At 38.3% G+C, this 26038-nt stretch overlaps 1 protein-coding gene across 2 annotated transcripts in view; it reads right to left on the bottom strand.

Annotated features, from left to right (window-relative positions):
* The window catches only part of UNC13C (unc-13 homolog C), a 597834-nt gene that overhangs the window by 515742 nt on the left and 56054 nt on the right, over nt 1–26038 (bottom strand). The window lies entirely within an intron of this gene.

The raw sequence follows: 26038 nt of genomic DNA, 5'->3' as shown, positions 1-26038 counted from the left end.
AGAGGAGATTCTTTCATCTCTCAAGCCTTGAGCAAAGGTCTTGAATGGGACTAACAGAGTTTGATTTGTATCCCTCAGAGTTTAAGAGACACCATGCCTGAGAAATCTAAAGGGAAAGAGACTATGGCCGTCTATCTGCTGAAGTGGACAGTGTTCTTCAGTGAGCCTGCTATGTTGGGGCACCCTGCCTGCCCAGAGTTTGTTGGACAAAGGATGTGTGAGTGTTTCCCATGGAGCAGATGTGGACACACCTGTGAAAGAGTCAGTGTGGGGTTGGCTCAGATGTTCAAGAAAGTCATCAGAATGTGTTTACGACCTCCCCCACAAAGATGCTTGAGCTGTCTGGATAGATCCCCCAGAGAGGAAGGAGAATTTAAGCAAATAGCTAGGAGTTTTGACTTTGGCCATATCAAGAAACAAGAGTGAGAGGCCCCCAATAATGAAGGGTTTCCCAAACAACCAAGAGAAAAGGACTCAGTTTTAAAACTTGCCAAAACTCAGAGATGGCTCCATAGACCTAAACTGAAGGGGAGGAAGAACTTTAATAAAACTTTAATAGACCTTTGGATTATTACATGGAAGTGGGTACTTCAACTGATGAACTGAGATGCTTTGGTAAACTAAAATGTTCAAAAAACTTTTTTGTTATCTAAGAATAACATAAAAGTTAATGATATCTACTGAAGTTTTCATCAAAGAGCGTCGGAAGAGAATGTTCCCCCAAACAAGTTTGAAGAAAGAGTAGGAGACAAAAACAAAGTGATTTTTAAAGCTTTACTCTGAGTCCAGCTTATTTAAAGACATAATTACACAGTCACCTCAAAGCTTGATACAAAATACACAACTTCATGAGTTCCAGTTGGTCTTAAACCTAAGCTAGTAATACTGTCTTAGCTTGAAAGGTGAAGGTGTTAACCAAGTCCGCCAAGAAGCTGATGTCCAGATGGGAATGGTTAGATGCATAAATATTTATTGAGGGTGACGTTTGTTAAGGAAAATAAAGAGGGAGATGGAACAGGCTGAGAGAGCTGTCAAGTGGAGATGCAGAACTGACCTTGACCCTGGGAGAAAGAGAGAGAAGGAAGGTTGGGTGGAAGTGTCTTAGACAGCAGCGTGGTGCTAAGACAGTCTGGCAAAGCCTTTGGAGAATCCTTACATCAAAGTCACCTGTCAGAGGAGCCCCATGTCACCCAGCAAGCAGGTCTGCTTTTGCGTCTCTGCCCTGCTCAGTCATTGGCTGGCGTAGCCCATAGGAAGGCTGGCCTAAGTGGAAACACAGTAATGGATCTCAGAGCCCAGCAGCTGGGACCGTAGGTCAGTTATGCCCCTCACAGTCAGAGATTCGAGAGGCGTATTCTCATAACTTCTACAGTGTTGATGCATATTTTGTATTTATTTACTTACTTATTTTTGCCATAAGACCTTGAACTAAGAAGACAGCATTTTGAGGATGAGCCATGGCTGGTTTATTTTCAGAAGACGTTACTGATTGAATTGCTCTCGGACAATGCCAATGTATTTGTAAAGCTGAATGTGACTACTTCCCTTCATAATACTAATATGAGCATACACTCAACAGCAGCAAGAGGCAGGCACATCAAGTCCAGAATATACCTAAATTATAGCAGAGGGAGAATCTGAGTAACGTTTTCCAAGGACTCTCACATCATGCTAAGCCAGACCACTGCAGCACCCTCTATAGCATTTGGTAACTATTCACCAATATGAACAAGATCGCAAAATGAAAACTCATTTAAAAATAAAAGTTGTTCTCATTAAGCTGTTCACTTCAAGAGAGCATCATTAATATCCAGCTTGACAAAGCTGGATATTAACTGCTCTTTATTAACTGCTAATCATCAAATTACACCTTTACATAAAAGCAAAGGACAATGTAAAGAGTAAGGCTGATGCAAAGCAAACACAACTAGTTTAACTCTTTAGCCATATCTATGTAAATAGATATAAAACTAAAGAGCCCTGGGGAAAGTGAAAAATTAATTCAGTCATTTGATCTATGCAATAAGAAATAAGTATGTTAAACATGTTTGAATGACTCAACTATTCGGAAATAGCCTTTGACTGTATTGTCAAAATAGCCAAGATTGACATATTTTTTAAAAACATTTTACTCATAATTTTTAGTATTCTATAAATATAGCCCTAGGGATGAATAATAGCAGCACAAATATAAGTTGGAGTAAGACTGGTAATCAAGAATTGATGCCATATAAGGATAAAACCCTGAGGAACCTAGCATCATCGGGCATAAGTGAAGGGAGACTAAGGGGAACTGGAATACTTAAATCTTAGAGGCTAGGAGATTCTTCCAAGATCATTTCACCTTTCCCTGAGGGAAAGATATTGTCAAATACTCTCTAAGCAAAGAGAACTTTTTCCTATCTTTGTCATAGAGTAACTGGAAATTTAGAAACCATTTTCTACTGAGGTCTCCAATGCAGTAATGTCAAAATCCATACTAAAAAACAAATCTGCAGTGACATCATAGGTAACTATGTCCCCTATAATCCCACTACACCTTGTATATCTTTTCATTTACAGTATACTTCAGGTTACATTTTATATATTAATTATCAAATGTCTATCTCCCCCAATATCTACTAAATGTATTGAAGGTATGGAGCACTTCTTTTCAACTTTTACATCACTTGCAACTAGCAACATTCTTGACGATTAAGAGGAGGAATTTTCCAGGTTTAAAACTTGGCTCCAACACTAAATGTGTTTCCTTGAGCAAATTTGTAAACCTCTTCAAGACACAGTTTAAAAGAGGGATTATAACACTCCCTGTGCTGGTGCGAGCATAAATGGAATAATGTATGTAAAGATTTAGACTGTACCAGATATAGTTATTATAAAACATTGATGGTTTATTTACTATCATTACTTTTTTAAATTTTAGCAGATACTCTGTAAATATTTGTTGAATGAATGTGTTTTGTGACCTTACCAGCCCAATATTAGCCCCTATTATTTTGGCACTTAATTCAAAATTTATTAATTCTTGAACTACTTTCAGCCATTGATGTCATTCCTTTCTTTTTTTTCTGCCCATCTTATTGAGATATAATCGACATACAGCACTGTATGTGTTTAAGGTGTACAGCATCATGATTTGACTTACATATATCATGAAAAGGTTACCACAATAAGTTTAGTGAGCATCCATCATCTCAGATAGAAAAGAAAAAGAAAAACATATTTTTTCCTTGTGATGAGAACTCTTAGGATTTACTCTCTTCACCACTTTCATATATAACACACAGCAGTAGTCATTACATTCAACATGCGTAAATGACATCCCTGGTACTTATTTATCCTACAACTGGAAGTTTGTACCTTTCACCCATCTTTATCGAATTCCCCCTCCCCGACCCCTTGCCTGTGGTAACCACAGATCTACTCTCCTTATCTATGAGTTTATTTGTCTGTTTGTTTTGAAGTACAAGTGACCTACAACACATGTTAGTTCCTGGTACATAACACAGTGATTTGATATTTCTATACATTACAAAATGATCACCGTGACAAGTCTAGCTATCATCTGTTACCATACAGAGGTATTACATAGTTTATTGATTATATTCCCCGTGCTGTAAATTTAATCCCCATGACTCATTTATTTTGTAACTGGAAGTTTGTATCTCTTAATTTCCTTTGTTTATTTCACTTATCCCCGCACCCCTGTATAGCCCCTAATTTTTGAAGATTATGGAGGTTTACAGTAAAAATAAGTCATGTTAAATACTTGACTTCATGATACCATACACTGTCATCCTTAAATTGTTTGTTCAGGTAGCATCCTAAACTACACAGATTCAGGGAAGGAGTTTTCAGCGATCTCAGGCCCTGTCAGTAAGGTGGGCAAATCATAGTCAAGGCTTTGAAGGGTGGCAATGTGGTAAGAAAAAATTAAAAAGACATCAGAACCCTCTTTCTGGCTCCTAGGAGAGAGGTTTTACAACCAAATTCCCAAATCTAAGAAGTATAGTAAATCTGATTTTAATTCAAACCAATATTGATATAAAATTTCTGATATTTAAGGAAAGAAACATTTAAGGAAAGAAACATAGTAAATCTGATTTTAATTCAAACCAATATTGATATAAAATTTCTGATATTTAAGGAAAGAAACATGGGTGGATGTATAATAAGCAAAGCTTGCCAGTGATGAGAACACTAAAAATTAAGGAATAAATCTCAACAGGAAAATTCCAGTAGCAGAAACCAAGCCAAAAGGAAAATTTTAAGACCTGTGCAAAAAAGTGATGTCTCCTGAAAAGCCAATCAACTAAAAAACGTTAAAATCCAATAAAGTTTCCAGAAAGAGGACAAGTTACAGAATAAGCATCTAGACATTGATAGCTTTTCTATATATTGTACTAGCAAAATCCGGAAAAGAAACTGAAAACATTCCCCATTCAAAGGAGCAATAAAAATACAAAACCTATAGAAATAAGCATATTAATAAATATAAAAAACTACATGCAAAACCTACAAAAATTTACAGAGAGATCAAAAATAACCTTCAAATAAATGTAAAAGTACAGAATAGTGAAGATGGGAGGATTCACCATTACAAATATATCGTCTTCCCTAATTAATCCACAAGTTTAAAGCAACTCCAATATAAATTTCAACAGATGATTTAGAGCCTATGAACAAACTCTAAAATCCATCTGGAAGAATAAATGGGAAAAATAGACAAGAAAAAATGCTATTGAGGCCCTACAAGGACAGAACTGGGGAGAAGATGTTACCTAAGACAGTACAAGGTAAGAAGGACTGGAGGGACATATCAAGGGAGGGTCTTAAAAGGAAAGAGGAAATTCTAAGTGCAGGAGGGACAAGTGCAAATGCTAAATTAAAAACAAGAGGCAGGGTCAAGCCAGCACCACAAAGCCAGAGTTCAGAGAGAGCCAGAGAAAGTCAGAGGAGACCCAGGGAGAAGGGCTGTGGGAGGTTGCCAGGCAACCCCTAATGGCCTTGGTGGAAGGTGTGTGATTCTTGGTCATGTTGGGGATGAACTTTAGAACTTACAGAACCAAGAGACTTCTCTGGAGGTCCAGTGGTTAAGACTCCATGCTTCCATTGCAGGTTCGATCCAAGGTCGGGGAACTACGATCCTGCATATTGCGTGGAGTGGCCACAAAAAAAAAAAAGAAGGCTCCAAATTCTCCTTAGCGCTCCTCGGCCCATCATCATCAGGTCCCTACCGACATGTACCAGTTGCATCACACACATGCCATCCTGGAGGAACAGAATCAAGCTGGTTCCTCCCAGAGCTGGAGCACTTAACTAAACTTCAGGCAGCTTAGCACAGTGATGGGAGTCTCCAGTCTGAGAGCCCTTCCACAAGGAGCTATCCAATGCCCTGCTATCCACCGTCTCTACAGAACGTCAACATCCAGATGGAAAAGGGGGGAGGGTAACTCCTATCCTTCAGAATTTTCAAACATTTCAATGTTGGGCAGTGTGCAGAATAAACTTCTTGAGAAATAACTGGTAAGAGCATGAATTTGAGCCAGGGAGAATGAGCTTGAATCCTGACTCCGCCACTTTCAAAATGTGGATGGTCACGTAATTCCTCTAGGACTTTCTTGGGTAAACCAGGGTTAATAGCTTGAAAGCAAATATAAAGAGCATTTAGAAGTATGGTCATATGGTGTTATAATCGCATTCGCTCTTATTATCTCAGATAGGACACTCAGTATCCAGTAGACAGAGCTTCTTGTCCCATCATTCTTAAGCCTTTTTATCAATGCTTTTTTTTTTTAACAGTATCTAAAGAAATCCTCTAGAATGGCCTACAAGGCCCCAAGAGAAGGCCCATATAGAATGTATTCTCTCCCTGCAATCCTGAAGTGGTTCCGTTTTCAGTGAGCTGCCTCACTTTGGGAAGCATCAGATTATCGTTTGACATTTGCAGGTGATACATATACCCTCAGAAAAAGAACTTTAACCAACGTCAGAGTTCTTCTGTACATTAGCAAAGGAAACACACATGCGCCTCAGGCTCTCTGTGTCAGGGCCGAAGTCCTTCCCAGTAATACTGGTCAGAGCTCTGCTGCCTTCCTCTCTCTCAGACATTCCACTCAGGATTGAAACATCACATTTGGAAGTCCCTTTGCCTGTCGTGATCCTATTCCCACAGGGGCAGGAGGAGGTGGGAAGGCAGACATTTTAATGACACATCGGAGGATGGTCAAGGGCATTGAGGTCTAGTATAGGATGGGACCATAATATTGCCAATTCCAGCATCAAGTTTCTGGAACTTTCATGATGTTTTTCTTCCCAGTTATCTGGCCCCAAAGCCAGATGGGGTCAATCCCAATTTTTCTTCTGTCTCACTGGTGTGAAACTAGTGCCTTATTTTCCTCCTCACAGGCATTGAAAGAAGGAAGAGTAGTTTACTTACGAAAAAGCAGAAAATGTTTAAGTCCTCATTTATTGTTTGCAATGTTAGTGCTGGGTCACTACACATGACACTGTCTCCATTCTCTCTATGCTTAGAAATTTAAAATTAAAAGATAGACAAAGGGGATTCATTCTCTTCTTAACCAACAGTCCTAACTCCCATGTCAAAATGTAAACTTAAGAGAATATTTTGGAGAAAGGAAGTACCATGCAATGGTAAGAACTACAGTCTAAGAGTAGGTAAACCTGTTTGTACCTGAGCTCTGATTAAGCAACAGTATTAACAACATATAACAACAATAACAATATTAGTGTTTTGTGAGAAAAAACTTAATGTTTCTATGAATCAGCATGACTCCCTCTCCATATAAAAGCATTTACTGTTTGGAACTACACTGACAATCACATTTTGACCAATGCTGCCTAATAATGCTGCTCTCTCTCCACAGTCAGAATAGCATGTTCTCCCTCTGCCCATCTTTTCTTAAGAGTGAAAAAGTGACCTCAGACTGAAGGCCAGTGATACAGGCAAAGATGTGTGTGTGTGTGGGTGGGTGTGTGTGTGTGTATAATCCCTGGGAACTGAATCTGAAGAATTAGGGCTGTGAATGGACACGATTTTGGAGACTGAATAAAGAAAAGAAAGAAAAAGAAGGAGCTCAGAGGTGCTTCTACATCTATGCCTAACGTGTTTTTAAAAAATGGCAATTCACTTGATAAAAACACAATGGGAGCCCATTTTAAGGCCATTTCAAAAATCAAAGGATGTATGTAATTTTCTGGATTCCTAAACTACATGGGGTTTCGTTTGTACACATTTCAATAGTCAAATGGATGTGTTCTTAAATACTGGATGCAAATTTAAGTAAATGAAATCACATTCTTTCCATTTGGTCTATATTTTGATTAGTTTTGTTTTAAACAATATTGGAAATTGTCTCTAAGCTTTTTCCCTCCCAATATATGTTAACCAGAATTGATTATATTTGGAAATTACTTGATAATTTGCCCAGTCAAGGAAATTTCTAGTGGAGATAGAAGCTTTGGTGAGTAGAGAAAGTGAGCTTGAAGAACATGAAACAGAAAGTTGTTTTTAATTCAGCCTCTTAGGTGTCAGGGCTAATCTGTAGTAATTCTCTTTTGTGCTGAGACAAGACTCCACCTAAAGCAACTGCTCTATAGGTGTCTCTCGGTGGTAACTGAGGCAGTTTGGGCACAGGAAATCCACCTGTGGTGGTAACATTCATCAAACTGATTTAAGTCAGTAAACTGCAAGTTTGCGGACTTTAGGGACTCTTCGACACTACACACTACTTAACAGATGTTCATTAATGAGAAAAAAAGGAAATAGAAATGATCACAAATACAGTAAGGAAAGAACAAAGGGGGTAAGGATGAATGGAAAATTCATGGTTGCATATTTCAACCTAATACAGATGATAACTTTCTCATAAATGGAGCTTTGTAAAAATGCAGAGATAGTTTCACAGATAATGAGCTCCCAGATAATGAGCTCCCAGATACCAGTAGTATTCCAGGACAGGCTAGAAATCCATCTGTCACATTTGATGAACTTGCGGATTTCCATGGGCTCTCTAAAATTTAAGATTCTTTGATTCTACAAAAAAAAAAAAAAAAATTGATTTCTTGCTCCTTCCCCAAAGCAAAGCACACGCTAAGACAAATGATTCACTTCGCGAATTAACATTACAATATTTAACACAGAGACAATCAGACTGTAAGCCTGTTCCACTGTCTGGAGCAGAATTTATAAAAATAGTGCTTGACATGGGAACAATGAAAAAAATACGTGAGAGGAGGTGAATGACACTTGTCTGAATCAGGTAAGTTCAATTTTCGTTGCTAGGAGAAAAGGAAACAGTGCTTCCAGCAGCTGACAAGCACTGAGCTAGAAAATCAGCAGCACCTATAGTACGTGTGAAGCCAATGGTAATGTTTCAAACCTACAAAAACCAATACAATTTCCGTGGCTGCACAGTGCTGCATTTCAACAGATTTATGATTCCTTTCTCCATCTCCCCAACTTTACCTCCTTTAAATTCTCATTTTAGGGAGATTACAAAACAAACACAAGAGCTGAGCAGAGATTTATGTTCCTTCCTTTGATGGGGAGTATCAAACCCATCTAATCTCTCGGTCCTTTGCTAGCATTTTATTTTGAGTGGCCTAGCAGCCTTGATTTTATCATTTTGTTGATAAAGTTTTGGTTATGCCATGTGACCCTTAAGGGGATAGGAGACATCATTACTGGGAATCTCAGAAACAGATCTCCTTAAAAAGATCTTTTTGGATGTCCCATACTACCAACATGTCTTTCTTCATGCAGATTCTAGTAAAACATGCCATCCTATTAGGGATGAAAATAAAAAGGAGCAGCCCGACAGCTCTCCAGAGTTCTCTACCAATACTTTCATAATTATTTTTAAATTTTACTTTGCTTTTAAGCATTTTTAATTGTGCAGACAGAAACTGCACTACACAAAACACAAAGATCATTATACGGTGAACGCCCACATAACCCCCACAAAGGTCAAGATACAGAATATCTCCAGTATCCTTGAAACTCATCTTGTGTCTCTTCCAAATTATTACCTCCTCCTGCTTCCCTACAATCCTGACTTCTAAGTTAATGACTTCCTCACTTTTCTTTTCAGTTTTACTATATGAGCTGGAATCCCTAAGTCCTATAATTTAGAATGTTTGGTTTTTGAACTTAGATAAATGGAATCATACAATGATGTGTTCTTTTGAGATTGGATTTTTTTTCCCTCAGAACTTGGTTTGTGAGGTTTTTCCAAGTTGTCTGTGCAGTTGCTCTTCATTCCTTTTTATTACCATACAACAAGTTTTCTCAGCCTTGACACCATTGACATTTTAGGCCAGATAATTCTTGGTTAAAGGGGGTTATCGTATGCACTGTAGGATGTTTAACAGCATTCCTGGCCTCCACCCCTCGGTGCCAGTAGCATCTCACCCACCCGCCCACTTAATTGTGACAACCAAAACAGTCTCCAGACATTGCCAAATACCCTCTGGGGGTCCAAACTGCCCACTGTTGAGAACCACTGCTGCAGAGTATTTCACTGTATGACCGTTCCATAATTTATCCCTTCTACTGTTGGTGGGCATTGGGTTGTTTCCACTTTCAGGCTGTTACAAATACTACTACTCCTAACGTTCTTATTCATGGCTATGTCTCATGAATGTTCTCATGTATATCTAGGAGCAGAACTATTGATATGAAGTCATATCTCTTTAACTTTGAGAGATAAATCTAAATTTTTTTCTAAAGTGGTTGAACCTAGTGACACTCTTATCAACAGTCCATAGATGTCCCTACTACCGCACACCATCACCAACATTTGCTATTGTGATCATTTACATTCTTAACTCTCCTGGTGGCATACAAATGTATTGTTTGTAGTTTTAATTAGTATATTACTGATCACTAATGAAGATGAGTGCCTTTATTTGTATGTCTACTGGTGAATTGACTGTTGTTTTTGTGCAGTGCCTTTTCATCTCTCCTGCTCATTTTTCTACTGGGTGCCTAATTTGCAGAAACTCATTATATATTTTGAACACAAGCTCTTTGTCAAATATATGCTCTATCAGTCTGCTAGGGCTGCCATAACAGAATACCACAGACTGGCTGACTTAAACAACAGAAACTTATTCTCTTACAGTTCTGGGAGATGAAAGTCCAAGATCAAGATGCTGGTTGGGTTGGTTTCTGGCGAGACTGCTTTTCCTGACTTGCACATAGATGCTTACTTACTGTGTCCTCACATGGTCTCTCTCTGTGTTCATACTCCTAGTATCCCTTCTTCCAAGAACACCAGCCCTATTGGATTAAGGCCCATCTTTATGGCCTCGTTAGCTTTAAGTACCTCCTTAGAGGTCCTATCTCCAAATACAGTCACACTGGGGGTTAGGGCTTCAACGTACGGCTTTGGGGGGGACACAATTCAGTCCACAACGTATGCTTAGCAAATATTTTCTGTCACCTTGTGCCTTCCTCTTAATGCTATCTTGTTTGTTTATTTGTTTTCCTCACAGATTTATTTTAATTTTTATTTTACATTGGGATATAGCTGATTTACATTCATGCCACCTTTTGATAAATACAATGTCTTCACTTTAGCGGTAGTCCCATTTATCAGTCTTTTTCTTTATAATCAGTGCTTCTTTGTATTTTAAGAGATCCTTTCATAACCAAAAGTCATAAAGATAATTTTCTGTATAATCTTTTAGAGCTTTACTGTTTTGCCTAATAATTTATTTTTGTGTGTGATATGAGGATGGGATGGAACTGAGATTCATTTTGCCCATATAGATATCCAATTTAACCAGCAGCATTTATTGAAAACACCATCCTTTCCCCACTGCTCTGTGGGACGTACTTTGTTGTTAGTCAAGTGTCTATAATACATTGGTCAAATTCTGTGTTCTTCAGTCCTGCCCTTTGGTCTATATTTTTATCCTAGGATCAATACCACTCTGATTTTATTATTATAACTTTGTTATACATATTAATATTCAAAAAGCAAATCCTCTCACTTTGTTCTTCTTTATAAAGAATTTATTACAAATCTTTATCTATTTAGGGGTACAAAGTAGTGTTTGAAAGCGAAATTATCTGGTACCTGGAAGTTGCTTTAAAATATATCAGCTAAATGATAGGGGGAATAGACAGAATAAAATTGACAAAGTGTTAAAAAAATTTTAATCTACAAAATAGGTATATAGGGTTTTCAGAATTTTTTTACTTTCATAAATTTTTGAAAAAAAATTTAATAAAAAATTAAAAACACCATCCTATATATCACCAAAGGAATATATTGAATATTCTTTGTCCTTGCATTTAAAAAAGCTTTTTAACTAAAGTTCATTGAATTGTACACATTAAATAGGTGAATTGTATGGTGTGTTTTGTATTTTTTACTTATCAACTATATCTCCTACGGATGATAACAGAATTCTTTTAGTTATTTATTTATTTATGCCTTACTTCAATGGCCAGGATCTTCAAAACACTATCTAGTTGGAGAAGTCCTTGTCTTATCAGGGGTCCTTGTCTTGTTTCTGATCTAGGGGAATTTTCAACATTTCACCCCTACATATGACTGATGTATTGTACCATTTTACAGATACTCTTCAGATTGAGGCAGTTCATTTTCACCAGTTCACTGGACATTAGTCAAAAATAGATGTTGGTATTTATCTAATACTTTTAAAATTTTATCTCATGAGGTAATCATGATTTTTTCCTTCATTCTGATAATGTTGAATGCTATGACTTCCTATTTGAATGTTATTAAATCTGTGTTATTAGAAGAAATTCAGCTGGTTTATGTTATCCTTCATATATATTGTTAGATTTGGTTTGCTAATATCTATTTAGAATATGTGTATTTATATTCATGAACGCTATTATTCTGTATTTTTTTCTCATAATGCCCTTGTCTGGTTTTACTATCAAAGATGTGCTGCCCTAATGAAATTAGCTGGAGTGTTCCCTTTTTTTCAAGACTTGGGAGAAGTCTGTGAAAATTGGCATTATTTGTTCTTTGAAAGTTAGGTATACTTTTCCTGTGATGCTATCTGGGCCTGGAGTTTTACTTGTGAGGAGATTCTACATTATATATTTAGTCGCTTTCATTGTTACTGGACTATTCAGACTTCCTATTTCTTATTGTGCCAGTTATAGTAATTGCATTTTTCTAAGCATTTGTCTATTTCATTTAAATTTTCAAGTTGATTGTTCTAAGATTCATAATATCCTGCTATGATCTTTTAAATGTCTGAAAAGCTTGTGGCAATGCCTCTTTTAATTCCTCACTTTGATCATTTCTTTCTCTCTTTCTTGATCAGTTTCACACAGTGTTTAGCGGTTTTGTTAATCTTTCCAAAGAACAAACTTTTGGCTTTGTTAATTCTAATTTTATATTTGTTCTCTTGCCCTTAATTTCTACCCTTATCTTTCTTCTTTTCTATTTTTTTGTGGGGATTTTTGTTAATAGTTTCTCGAAATGAATGCGTATTTCAGTGATTTTCAGCCAGTCTTCTTTTCTAATGTATTCATTAAAGATTATAAACTTCTCTCAAAATCTGGGTTTACTACATTCCACAGTTTTTTTGTTTGTTTTTTAAAATTTATTTATTTATTTTTGGCTGCGTTGGGTCTTCGTTGCTGTGCGTGGGCTTTCTCTAGTTGCGGCGAGCGGGGGCTACTCTTCGTTGCGGTGGCTTCTCTTGTTGTGGAGCACGGGCTCTAGGCATGCGGGCCTTAGTAGTTGCAGCACGTAGGCTCAGTAGTTGTGGCATGCAGGCCCTAGAGCGCGCGGGCTTCAGTAGTTGTGGCTCGTGGGCTCTAGAGCACAGGCTAAGTGCTTGTGGCACACGGGCTAAGTTGGTCCATGGCACGTGGGATCTTCCTGAACCAGGGCTCAAACCCGTGTCCCCTACATTGGCAGGCAGATGCTTAACCACTGTGCCACCAGGGAAGCCCCATTCCACAGTTTTTATATAGCATTTTAAATTATCATTGTGTTTAACATATTTGCTAATTTTCATTGGAATTTCTCCTTTGATTCAGGGGTTGTTTCTAAATGCATTCTTTTTTTAATTTTTAATTATGGAAAAGTTAAAACATATATAAAGATTGAGATAATAGTTTAATGAATCCACCTAGGGCTCATAATCCAGACTCAATAATTATCAACTCATGTGCATTTTTTTTTCATCTTTATTCCCCTCTACTCCCCCCTTCTCAGGACTATTTTGAAGCAAATCATTGGTAAATATGTCATTTGTAAATAGCTTAAAAATATAAGGACTGTTTTTCAAAACATAACCACATTATTCCTTAATATAACCCCAATGTTGAATCAATTTCAATTTTCCCAATTCTCATAACCTAATTTTTACAGTTTATTAACCAAATAAGCCATAATACCTGTACTTCACAATTGATGGATATATCAGAAGTGTATTTCTTAATTTCCAAACGTGTGGATTTTTAAGGGTCTTTACATTATTTATTTCTCGCTGAATTTCATGTGGTCTAAGAACATATTTTAATATTATTTCTTTGGAATTTGATGAGACTTTCCTATATTTGGTCAAATTTTGGAAACATTCTATGGGTACTTGAAAAGAATTTGTATGTGTATTCTGCATTTTGGGGATTAGGTGCTATAAATATGTCCATCAGATCTAGTGTGTTGATGGGTTTTTCAAATCTTTAATGTCTTTACTAATTATTTTCTGCCAGTTCTATCAGTTACTGAGAGAGATGTAGTCAACAGCTACCATTCTGATAGTAGCTTTATATATCTCTTCTTCTATTCCTACTGATTTTTGCTTGTATATTTTAAAACTAAGTTATTAGGTACATATAAATTTGAGATTATTTACCTGGTGAATGGATCTTTTGTCATTATGAAGTATCTCTCTTTATCTTTAATAATCCTTTTTTGCCTGTCTTCTTTATCTTGAGATTACCATAGCCACAATAGCTTTCTTTTGTATACCATTTGTATGATGCTTGTTTTTCCATCCCTTTATTTCCAAGCTTTCTGAATCATCATGTTTTAGATGTGTCTCTTTACATGCCTAAAAAATGGCAATGGCAGTAGAGAGGACAGTTTCAGACCCTGGGCCCCTGAATTTAGAAAAACAGGTGGAAATAATCCAGACATGAGGCTGGAAATTTGCAAAGCCACAAATCAATAGTTTAAATAAAACATATGATTTAGGAAGAAAAGAAGATGGGTATGCCTTCACGTTCATTGCTCCTGAGTTATAAAGACAATACCTAAGCCCATAAAATGCAATTGAAAAAAGGGATCTTTGAGAAAATCAAACCCTCCCCTCATTTTCTGTTACAAATGAGGAACTTAGACCCAATTGATCAAAAGGAATAGACTAATAGAATGCAAAGAGTGCAGAACCAAAGAAAAAAGGTGATGAGGAAATAAAATTACATAGGCTTATTTGTTTAGGTAGTAATGTCTTATTTAGCAAGTTGGTTTGTAATTATTGTTATTAAATTTAATTAGATATTATGGGACCAACAAAACAGCTATTATCCGTGCCAATTACTAAATTAGTATTTTAAGAATGAGTATTGCTGAAGATATACAATTTGCAAATAAGAAGATGCATTAAAAATGCACCATGACAAAGAAAATGTTTAATAATCTGTGTTAAGAATGGTACAGATGAACCTATTTGTAGGGCAGGAATACAGATGTAAATGTAGAGAACAGACGTGGACACAGTGCGGGAAAAGGAGGGTGGGACAAATTGGGAGATTAAGTTTGACATAGATATACTACCATGTGTAAACTACATACCTAGTGGGAACCTGCTGTATAGCACAGGGAGCTCAGCTCGGTGCTCTGTGATGACCTAGATGGTGGGGTGGGGAAGGGGTGGAGGGAGGTCCAAGAGGGAGGGCATATAAGAATATATATAGCTGATTCAATTCATTGTACAGCAGAAACTAACACAACATTGTAAAGCAATTTTACTCCAATTAAAAAAAAAAGCATATTTAGCATTTTCTAAAAAAGATATTCAGTGAGAAAGAGCCTATTCATGCTGGGCATTCCTGCCTCCTTTTTCTTTCTCTTTACCTCCAAGGCTCTTTGGGGCCCATGGATATAGGGGTAAAAAACTCATGGTCTTGGGGCTTCACTGGAGGTGCAGTGGTTGAGAATCTGCCTGCCAATGCAGGGGACACGGGTTCGAGCCCTGGTCTGGGAAGAGCCCACATGTCGCGGAGCAACTAGGCCCGTGAGCCACAACTACTGAGCCTGCACATCTGGAGCCTGTGCCCCGCAACAAGAGAGGCCGCGACAGTGAGAGGCCCACGCACCACGATGAAGAGTGGCCCGCACTTGCCGCAACTAGAGAAAGCCCTCGCACAGAAACGAAGACCCAACACAGCCAAAAATAAATACATAAATTAATTGATTAATTAAAAACTCATGGTCTTCTCAGAAGAACCCTGGACTTGTTGCCTGAAAGCTAAAATTTGAAACCCAGTTTAGCCATTGACTAGCCATGCACCCTGGATAAATCACTCATCTCTCAGATGCTATTTTCTTATCATAAATATGGGGATAAAATGTCCGTTCTATAGATTAGAAAACAATAGACTGAAACAAATATGACTATACAAAATGAGCTTTTATAATCATTTGTCTAAATCACTCTGTAATGTTAAATTCAACTTATGGAACGAAAGCAGGCAGAAATATCTGTTCAGCCACATCCATCTCTTTCCCCTTCATCCCTCCTCCACAGCCAAGAATATTATCACAAGGATTTGACCTAAAACAGAACGTGGTAGTGAAATTAAAGATGAGTGTGCATTTGTGTGTTGGAGGGAGATGCTAATGACAACAATTCCAATTCCTAGTTTTCTTACATTGAAACAAACTCATTATGAAGTAAAAGTAGAGACTTTCTCTCCTTTGCTGGCAGCCTCCTGGACACCTGGTAGAAAACTGAACTACTTCTATTTCACTACCCAATAAATGTGGTGTTTTCCAGGGAATTGTAAGCATTTTAAAAATAATTTTCCTAAATACTTTCTACATTTACAGAGGACACTTAAATACAAGAATCTGAGTGAGGAAAGGCAATTAAATACAACGAAAGGCAATTAATCACAAGAATCTGGAAATGGAAAGAGGAGGCCTAGAACTGTAGGAGACCCTATTCATGGACTCTGCCATGACCTAGCTGTGTGACTTCAAGAAAATTACTAAGCACCCTTGTCTATACTTGAAGCCAATTAACTAGATGGTCTCTAAGATCCTAAGATTCAGTTTTCAGATTAAAAAATAATGATGATTTGCATTTTTATGTATCTAATATTTGAAAATTACTGTCTGGCACTATTTTAACTCTGGAGATAGTAGTTTTACAGAGTGCTTTTAAATATGTGCACACAAGGATATATTTTTTTAAATTGACCTAAATTACACACGAATTCTTTGAATTAATAAATTGCAGTACAATTGGCCAGATTGATATTCTATTTACAATGGCTGCTCAATACTCCCAATAGTACTAACAACCATCATATATGAAAAGCTCCTATATAAGCCTGAATGGCAGGTGAAACACTTTATGTATACTCTCTTCCTTAATCCTTTCATTACTCTGTGAGTAATATTAAGACATTTTCCATCATATGCTATCACTTATATGTGGAATCTAAAACAAATGATACAAATGAACTTATTTACAAAACAGAAATAGACTCACAGACCCAGAAAACAAACTTACGGTTACCAAAGGGTAGAGCAGGGGGAGGGGGTAAGATACATTTAAGAGTTTGGGACTAACAGACACACACTACTATATATAAAATAGGTAAACAACAAGGACCTATCGTATAGCACACGGAATTATACACCATATCTTGTAATGATGTATAATGGAAAAGAACCTGAAAAAGAATACATTATACATAAATATATACGTATAACTGAATCACTTTGCTGTACACCTGAAACTAACACAACATTGTAAATTAACTATACTTCGATTAAAAAAAATTAAAACAAAGACATTTACTGATGAGGAAATCGGGGCTCAGGTCACAAGCAAATGTTGGAGCACAGGTCTGCCTGGCTCCCAACTGCACAACATTGATGACAGTAAAAACCTGCCTCACCAATAAGACAGTCCTTCAGGGTGATCGATTCTTAAGGAACTGTGAATAGGAAGAGGCTGTGGATCTACAGCAGTTTAAATTGTTGGCAAGCTCTTAAGAATTGGTTAGTAAATTCATTATCCAGTTACATAATTACACCTACAAGTAGTAAAATGTTCTTTTATACAGATCAACCTGAAAGACCCGAAACTGCATATTACCCAAGAGAAATGAGAATAAAGCTCTCTTGTTACAAGTTCCTAGATAATTCAAATCCCTGTCTCAATTTCTCCACCTACCCCAGGCTGAACTTTCCATTAAAATCACCTCAGTATGAAACAGAAAATGTAGTGGCTTGAAAGAAAGGGGGGATAAAAAGGCCTTGCGTTGTCTATGCAAATCAAGCCCCATGTAAGAGTGACATGGCAAACTCCCAAACTGTTTGGGGGATGTGCACAATTTTCCCCTTCTCATGCCCTATTGCTTCCATTTAGCTAAGAAGTGGGTGTAAAGTACAGCCTCAACAGTTATCAAGGCATTTTCTGGACACTCTGATGGAGAATTCAGGTTGCCCTACATTTTTATCCCCAATTTTATCTACAGATAAACTTGGGGGCAAAATACCTACAGTGTGGAAAGTACAGATTTTCAAAAAAGAATCTAGCAGGCTTATTTTGGGCTGGGGTTTTGGCAGCTCAGACATGTTTGAAACAACAACTGAAATTGCAGACTACATTGTTCTAGAGCATATGCCTCCCTACTCTTTACCCTCTACTTCCACAGACCTATTACAGACGAGCCATAGATCAGGCTCCTGGTTTCCACTCCTGCACCCGGGAAAACAGGGGCATATAAAGTCCATGGTAGAAACGATAATGGAAGAAAGAAGGTCAAGTTCTGCAACAGAGAAGGGAGATACCCTCAACTGCAAGAGAAGCAAATCCAAGGTCATCTTAGGAAACCAGGTAGAGTGAAATGGGTTTGCTTCACAAGGCAAGACAGGGAAGGACACCAAAGTTTGAATTTTATATAATTTGCACATGACAAAACATTGTTCTTCTTTTGACTTTTGTTTTTATCCATTTTAAAATGTAAAAAAACATTCTTGGGCCAGAAGCCCTGCAAACAGGCAGCAGGCCACATGTGGCCCATAGGTCATTGCTTCCTGCCTCCTGGGTCAGGGCAAGCCATGCAGAACTGATTATACAGAGTGCCTCTATATGCTTAAAAGTGGACATTTAGGAGGTAGTTGTAGAAAATCAAATGGAGAATCTGATTTAGGAAATCAATATCTTAGACAAAAATACTAATAAAAGGAAATAATAGCAATAATCATTACTTATAGAGATCTTACTATGTTCTCGCCACTGTGCTTTACGTCCATTAAATCTTTGATGAAGTAGGAGCTATTATTATCTTCATTTTATACATAAGAAAACTGAGACAACAAACACAAGAGTATTAAGATAGCTATAGCTACCCATAAGCCTTTATCTGCAATTCTGAAATTCCCAGTTTAGAAACAGACAAATTTATTGTAAGACCTGACCTGATTTGATAGCAAAACCTGACTGAATTGACATGTGGTTATGCATAACTTTTTATTTCTCTCACTTAGGGTTAACATTCATACATTTCATGGTAGAAATATTAATTTGTTTAATTGCGGATACTGCCCCGACCCTGTTGGACTTGTTCCATAACAGTTGACAGGTTTAATAGCATTACCTTCCTAAGGTTTAAAAAACCTGACTTTCCAAACATATCTGGTTCCACGGATGCTAGATAATTAATTGTGTACCTGTTTTAAGTCCATATTCTCTACTAAAGGATAAACTGATTCTCATGAATGATACTGTGGTCTAGTAAAAAGAAAACTAGATTAATATAGTTAGGAGTTTTGGGGTATAATTCATCCTACTACTAATTAGTTGGATCCTTAGAAATTTGTTCCACACTCTCTGGGTCTCAGTTTCCTCGTCTTGATCAGGGGTTATAAACTCAAATACCTATCGGGCCAGGCAAGACATGTACATGGGAAAAGCAGAGCATCTGTAGCTCCTGGGAAGGCAAAGGCCACAGAAAACTGGAAAAACACAGGCTCTGACTTTTGCCATGTGAACACGTATGGCCCACCTCTTCTGAAAATTTCTTTTAAGAAAAACCCGAAGCCAGATTTGTGTGTGAATTGACCAAAATTCAAAACAAAACAAAATAAAACAAAAATCTACGCAGGTCTGTAGGATAAATGTGATGCCCACACTGCAACCCTCACCTCGCTGATGGCTGTAATAATGTCTTACACCACATTCAGACTTGCCTTCCTTTCCTTGGGGGTTTCTCCTGCAGCTGGAAGTGACTTACCCTTCTCCAACCCCTGCAACACTTACATATTCTACTTAGTCAGCTCTTGGCACGGGTTGCCTTTCATTTCCAGTTATCTTTTCATATTGTCATGTCTTTTATCCTTAGCTAGATACTAAGATCCTTGAGGGTCCTTGAGGATGGCAATGTATCTCTGAATTTCCATAACAATTGGCACAGTGCCTTGAACACAGCAAGGGCTTAATGAAAACATTTGGATTGATGTCAAAACAGGCTATAAATAGCTGTGGCTAAACCAGAGCAGCCCTAAGTCTGAGTTACTTGGGTTCCTCACTCCTGGTGGGAGATACTATGGTAAAACCATTCAACAGGGGCTTTAGAACCCAGCAGACTTAATGCCAGCTCCTTTGCTTCCAGCTCTATGATTCCCTGCATCTCAGATTCGTCATTTGTAAACTGGAAGGTGAACAATAGCTAACTCATTCTGCAGATTAAATGAAATAATGTATAAAGTATGTGGCATGAAACAGATGTCAGTAACTGCTGATTTTCTTCCTTGCTTAGGTGGCTAAGGAAAGGGAACGTTTCTTACGGAACACTGAAGACTGTTCCTCCTACTACTTGTATGATTCCTCATCATCTACGGAAAATCAGGTCCAACCGCTACAGAATCCCCAGGGGTCCGGTCCACCTCACAAGAGCTCAAAATATGATCGAACTTTCTGGTGTATCTGGCGTGATTTCAAATCATCTATGATTTTCTGAAGTGCCTTGAAAAAAATCATTCTTTTCTTTCAACGCAACCGAAATACCTCTGTGAGCACGAGACTTGTGGCAAGAAGATATTTGCAGTTTCAGAAAACCGTTTGAGGCAAACTTGGCGAAGCATCAAACCATGCGTGATTTTCAACATAAGCATCAGAGAATTTAGTCAAGGATGTGATGCCCAGGATTATTTTGTGCAGGAAGTAATACATTTGTAAAATAAACAGTCTCATTAGGAAATATGTACAGCCCTTCAGTATGCATAGACGCGCTTGCGATGCCATTAATGTCTATCCACATGGGCTGCACCAAAAGGAGATTGCCGATGACCGCGATCTAAAGAAGACTGTAAGCAGGTCTCCTAAAATGCCATAGGCTGTTCATCATAGAATCTCAGTCTAGAAAGAGACTCTAACAGCCACCTTGCCCAGCTCTTATCTCTACACCTTCCTGATGGTTATCCTGCATCTGCTTAAATACTTTCAACCTGAATGACAGCTTGCTCTTTCCCATGATAACCTGTGTCATACTGAGAAATAAAACTGAAACAAGGCCAGCTTCCTTAGAGCTGCTTCCTATTCTCCCTTAGTCTGGTCTCTGCAGATATAGACGCTATTCTAAAGTGTAAGCATCCATATGTGTATGCATATATATATACAGTATATCTCGTTATGCTCCTAGGATCATTTAAGATGTGCTAGGTAATAGAGAATAAGTCTAGTGCCCTTTTTTACATATTGTCATCTTGATGGCAAAACCCATGCCATTTAGTTTAGAATGCCTAAAACAGACATAATGTCCTGTGCACAAAGACCTCTCAAAAAATATTATTGACTAATCATGTAATTGCCCTCATTAAGGGATCAAAAATGTAAAGGGAAAAAAATTCCTTTCTGACAATTCTAGCGCACCTTCCTGAAATTCAGTGACTACTACAGTTATAGTAATTTGTCCGCTCTTGGTATATGCAGCTTACGTTTTGTCATTTTTGAAAAGGAAATTATACATTTAGTATGGTCTGCCTGCGGTAATTAGAAGACCAGACCCACTTGTCTCCTTGTAACCATGAGGTGAAGACAACACTTTCTCCTTCAGCAGAGATCAAGACTGATTTTATAAAGAGCCAGAGAATAAATATCAGCTTTTGCTGGCCATACAGTCACTGACGCAACTACTCAACTCTGCCATTGTAGAGTGAAAGCAGCTGGAGACAATCTGTAAACAAATGGTCCTGGTCATAGCCAAGCTGCAAATAAAACTTTATTTACAAAAGCAGGTGGTTGCCTGGATTTAGCCCATAGGCACAGCATGGCGGAGGGGAAAGAACAGTGGCCCAGGAGTCAGGGGAAGGGAGTTCTAGCTGTGGTTCTTCCTCTAGCTACCCGTAGGATGGCAAGCAATCCATTCCCAACTTTGGGCTTGAGTCTTCATCTCTAAACAGAGCAAATTAGAAGGTTTTTAACTGCACTGCAATTTTGAAATATCTATGAGCTATTTCTCAAAATCGCTCAAACAGTTGAGGCTATTGAATTATCCATGTTGCATTGCAGCTACATTCAGAATGGTTTATCAATGCTTTCCTTAATACTGATTAAACGGGTTCCTAAAGGGCCCTCCAGAAATTCAGTCAGTAATGTAGGTGGCAGGAAGGGAAAGGAAATTTCTCGATAGAAACTGCCCTTTGCAGCTTCTCAATAACCCCAATCTAGAGTTACTAGATCTAGGAAGTATAAATTACTTGTCGTTTATCTGAAAATTATATTTAACTAGACACCCTGCATTTCATCTGGCAACAATACTCCAGTTCCTTAACTTGAGAAAGATGTCAGACTGTAGGCACTGCTACAAATGTATTCTCACGTGTATTGATCTCATATGATTCACAGTACTCCACCCGTAGGGCAGAGGGAGGCTTATCTTCATTCTAATCCAGGGAAAGCTGAGGCCCAAGGACTTGAGAATTATCCAAAATCAGAGGGTTAGTGACACGTAAGTCTAAATACCCCCTACTAACTCCAACAGACACAAAGTTAATTCATTATGGAATTACTGTCTACTTCATACAGTAGACACTCATAAAGATTTACCTGTCAATAGTATAAACCTTCTGTTTCCCTTTTGTTTTATCTACACAGTGCCAACATTTACAGCTATTTCCTAGAACAGTATTCAGATGAGGCATCATTGGGACAAACTTTACCTGTTGCAGCATGACATTGGCTGAATCAAAGAATTCCCCTTCTCTGGGAGAAAGGGCATTTTAAAAAATCAATTGAAGAGTCAAATATTTTAACAATTTTATAACACATTATAAGACTTAATTAACTCTGAAAATAGAGGATCCAAAATTAGGTGTGGTATGTGTTACCCTAAAAGACAATCTAGTAGACACACTTGTTCTCTCAGAAGTAAATGATTAAAAGGGAATTTTAAATATGGCATTGGTCTAAATATTCAATAATGTTACGTAGATAATCCAGTTTTCCTTAAGGTAAAAGTAATCACTTGAGACAACATCACTTTCAGGGATACTCAACCACGATTAAGAAAATAGTCAGTCATCAAATTAAACTAAACAGGGGTATGGGGAAGAATTACTGTCTTAATAATCTTAGAAAGTCATTTACCTTGAGAACGATCGGCATCAGCCAGGGCTATAAGCTAAAAAACTGTCCGAGCAAGCAAGCACGAGATGGAGTGAGTATGACAATACCTTGAATTAACACGGCAAAATCTATTCTGCCTACATTTTACACACCCAAATGCGAATTTCTGTATTCCCTTTAAACATTAATGCCTAGATTCCAGTGATCAGAAGGGCATTTCTGTGAGAGAATCTCTGCCTTTTAGAATACTGTGCTGGACAAAATTTAGCGGACATCCGGACCCTAACATGCCTAGGACTTCTTTTTTTCCCATTCCTCAATTTTGAGGGCTGAAGTCCCCCAGTTGGCCCAATTTCTGGTTTCTGTTTCTCAGAGGAAAGAAATGCTCTGTCGATTTAGTCATTAACTTCCTGGAAATGGTCATCTGTAGGTACAGAGTGTGATCTCTCAGCATCACAAAACCTCACTCTACAGGTCTCAGTTTACACAAGCGGGGAGGGCTCTGGGGAACTCCTCTGGCCACCTTGGGGTGGGGCTGAGGGCTGGAGGCTGAATGAAATCTTTGGCTCATAGCACCTCTCTCTGTGTCTATTTAACATAATAAATGTGCAGACACACTGAATTGAAACATGAAGTTCCACACCTAGAAAAAAAAGTTTGAAAACAGTGGGGACAAGATGAGCTTGCTCCAAACAAACATAAGCCCCAACTCTACCAGGAAAGGATTTTAAAAGCCTATCCCATATTCACTGGAGAAATCAGTCATCAATCAGCAAAGGGAAAAAGAAATTAACCTTTATCCAGTACCTCTTTTATACTAGGCTGTTGATATGTACAGGAAAAGCCTTAGACCTAGCCTTAATAAATCTACAACTACTTACTTATTGAATTAGACAATACATGATTTTTTTTTGTTGAAATTAACCATAAAAGTGAAATAAATTACTCCCAGAACCTGCTCTGGCTTTACTTTGGTGACTGGTTTAAGGGCTTTATTTTTGGCCTTTTTTTCCTGTTTGCTTAAGACTGGCTCAAATATCGTTAAAGCCATAATTAGAAATAAAGGAAAACTTTACCTGGATGTTCATGCAAATAGACAGTAAAAATTTGTGGGTATAGTTAATTAATCACTATATAATCAGGAAAAAATAAATTCAAACTGTGCTTGCTTTTTGCCCTAAGCCAGTATTACAGTCACTTAATATATACCTTCCTTAATAGTAGTTAATAAGTCATTCAGTGACAGGCACAGTAGAGAGTGACTAGATATTCACCAATAGCATTTCCTCTTTCTATTTGCAGAGGAAGAGTACATTTCCCAGGTCACTTGCACTTAGACTGGGGCCTGGGACCAGCTCTGGCCAATGGAATAGCCTGGCCCCTAAAAGTTCATGTGAGGTCCTGGACTTTCTCCCATTAACTGGAAGAAAAGGACTCCATGATCATGAAGCCACCCTAAAGAAAGTGTCCAGATGCCTGTGTCCCTGTGTATTGGAAGATAGCCTCCTAATACACATTGAGCTGTCCTGTGAACAAGGGATGAATCATGTGTTAAGCCATGAGATTTTGTGGTTGACACAGCAGCTTACCAAGATTACCCCGACATCAAGGAGGGGGCTCACATGCTGAGTCCTCTTAGCAGTATCATCATGACGGAAAAGTAGTCTCGGATGCAAAAGTGAGCAGCAAGGAAATGGTGAACAGTGAGGGATGGCGCCAGAGACCATGGCATGCAGCAAAAACGGAAGAGTGGAGTTGGGGACCTAGAGAAGCTGAGGCTGTTGGCAAATCAAAGGCAGAGATAGCAGAGGTCCATGCAGATCTGAAGAACACGTCTTGGAGCTGGATCCCTCGTGAGGACTGGGAAGGCAGGCCACCAACAGGGAGGAGAGCCCCTGAGGGCTTCCCTGACTGTACCTGCTGTTTACCTCTCTGATCCAGGCTAGCAGGTGACCTCCTGTACAGCCAGACCAATTGTCATGCATACTGCAGTCCAGAGCCTGGAGAAAGACACTGTGGCTTACGTATCTAATCTGGAGGCCTACGTTCTAGTTCAGAATTCCAAGGATATCACGAAACTGGAATGAATGAATATTAAACCCAGGCAGTTTTCTATAATAAAACTATTATTAGTCAGCTGGAAATCCCTGCAGAATGAATTTATTTATTTACATATTCCATTTCTCAAATACTCTCAGACCGCTCCAATTTTGAGAAGTAAATACAAGGCTTTCTTCAATGAAAGCTTTCTCACCTGGTGATGGTCAACAACAGCAAATTAAAACATTTAAGCTTTTGGCCGTCACATCCAAAGAGATGAGAACACTCAAACTAAAGCCTGTTTCCTGAAGATAAATTAAACAGTACCTCTAGTGATCCCTACTTAACTGCTCTTAACAAGATTTTTATGTGGTGGTTCCTGCTGACAGATTGAGTGCAGAGGAGCGAGAAGCACAGGAAATGGGGGAGGGAAGTGACGGATGTGAGTAAATATGTATTGGGAAGATTTCCATTTAATTCTTTTGAATGAGCTTCTGGCTTATGTTAGCATCATCTCCTGGGAAATCAGCCACTTTGCATTTGTTTCACTGCTCCTGCCTGCATATTGAATGGAACAGCGCAGACTCAATAGGAATTTATTCTCTGCTGATCCTAATGAAGTGGAGCACAGTGGAAATTTGAGGCATTGACTTGCCAGCCTCCTACTGTCAATGCTAAAGTGAGGAGGGACCTCCCCACGCTCTCCTCTTCTATTTCCTCAAGCTTCAAGGATGTGACCATTGCTTCATAATCTTTTTAGCAACAAATTGACCACATTTATGTAGAGCCTGTAGGTCTACTGACAGGCAGAAATAACCAAAATGAGATCATGGCAGAATCGTGGAGCCATGGATCCCTATGCCACCATGAACTAGCCCTACGACCTGGAGGCAGTATTCCTAAATAATTCTTTGTCCCTTACCTTTGCAGGCAAAGCTTCTTTTGTGAGACCAATTTTACCAAAAGCTGGACACAAAAAGCCATTTACCTTAAGAATCTAAAGGAAGGAAAGAAAACTAAAGAAGGAAGATGGTGAGAAGTTAGACATAAGAGAAGCAATTGAGTCTCCTCCATCCAGTAACTTTTGCACCTGGCTGTGGGTCAGATCTCAGAAACTCATGGGTGGCAACACACGGTGATTGTTCTCTCCATAAAACTCCCATTGTCC

The sequence above is a fragment of the Phocoena phocoena genome, chromosome 2 (genome assembly GCF_963924675.1).
Source record: "Phocoena phocoena chromosome 2, mPhoPho1.1, whole genome shotgun sequence".
In the NCBI taxonomy this organism is placed as follows: Eukaryota; Metazoa; Chordata; class Mammalia; order Artiodactyla; family Phocoenidae; genus Phocoena; species Phocoena phocoena.
The sequence above is the reverse complement of the archived record's forward strand: the minus strand, read 5'-3'. Positions and strand labels throughout refer to the sequence as shown.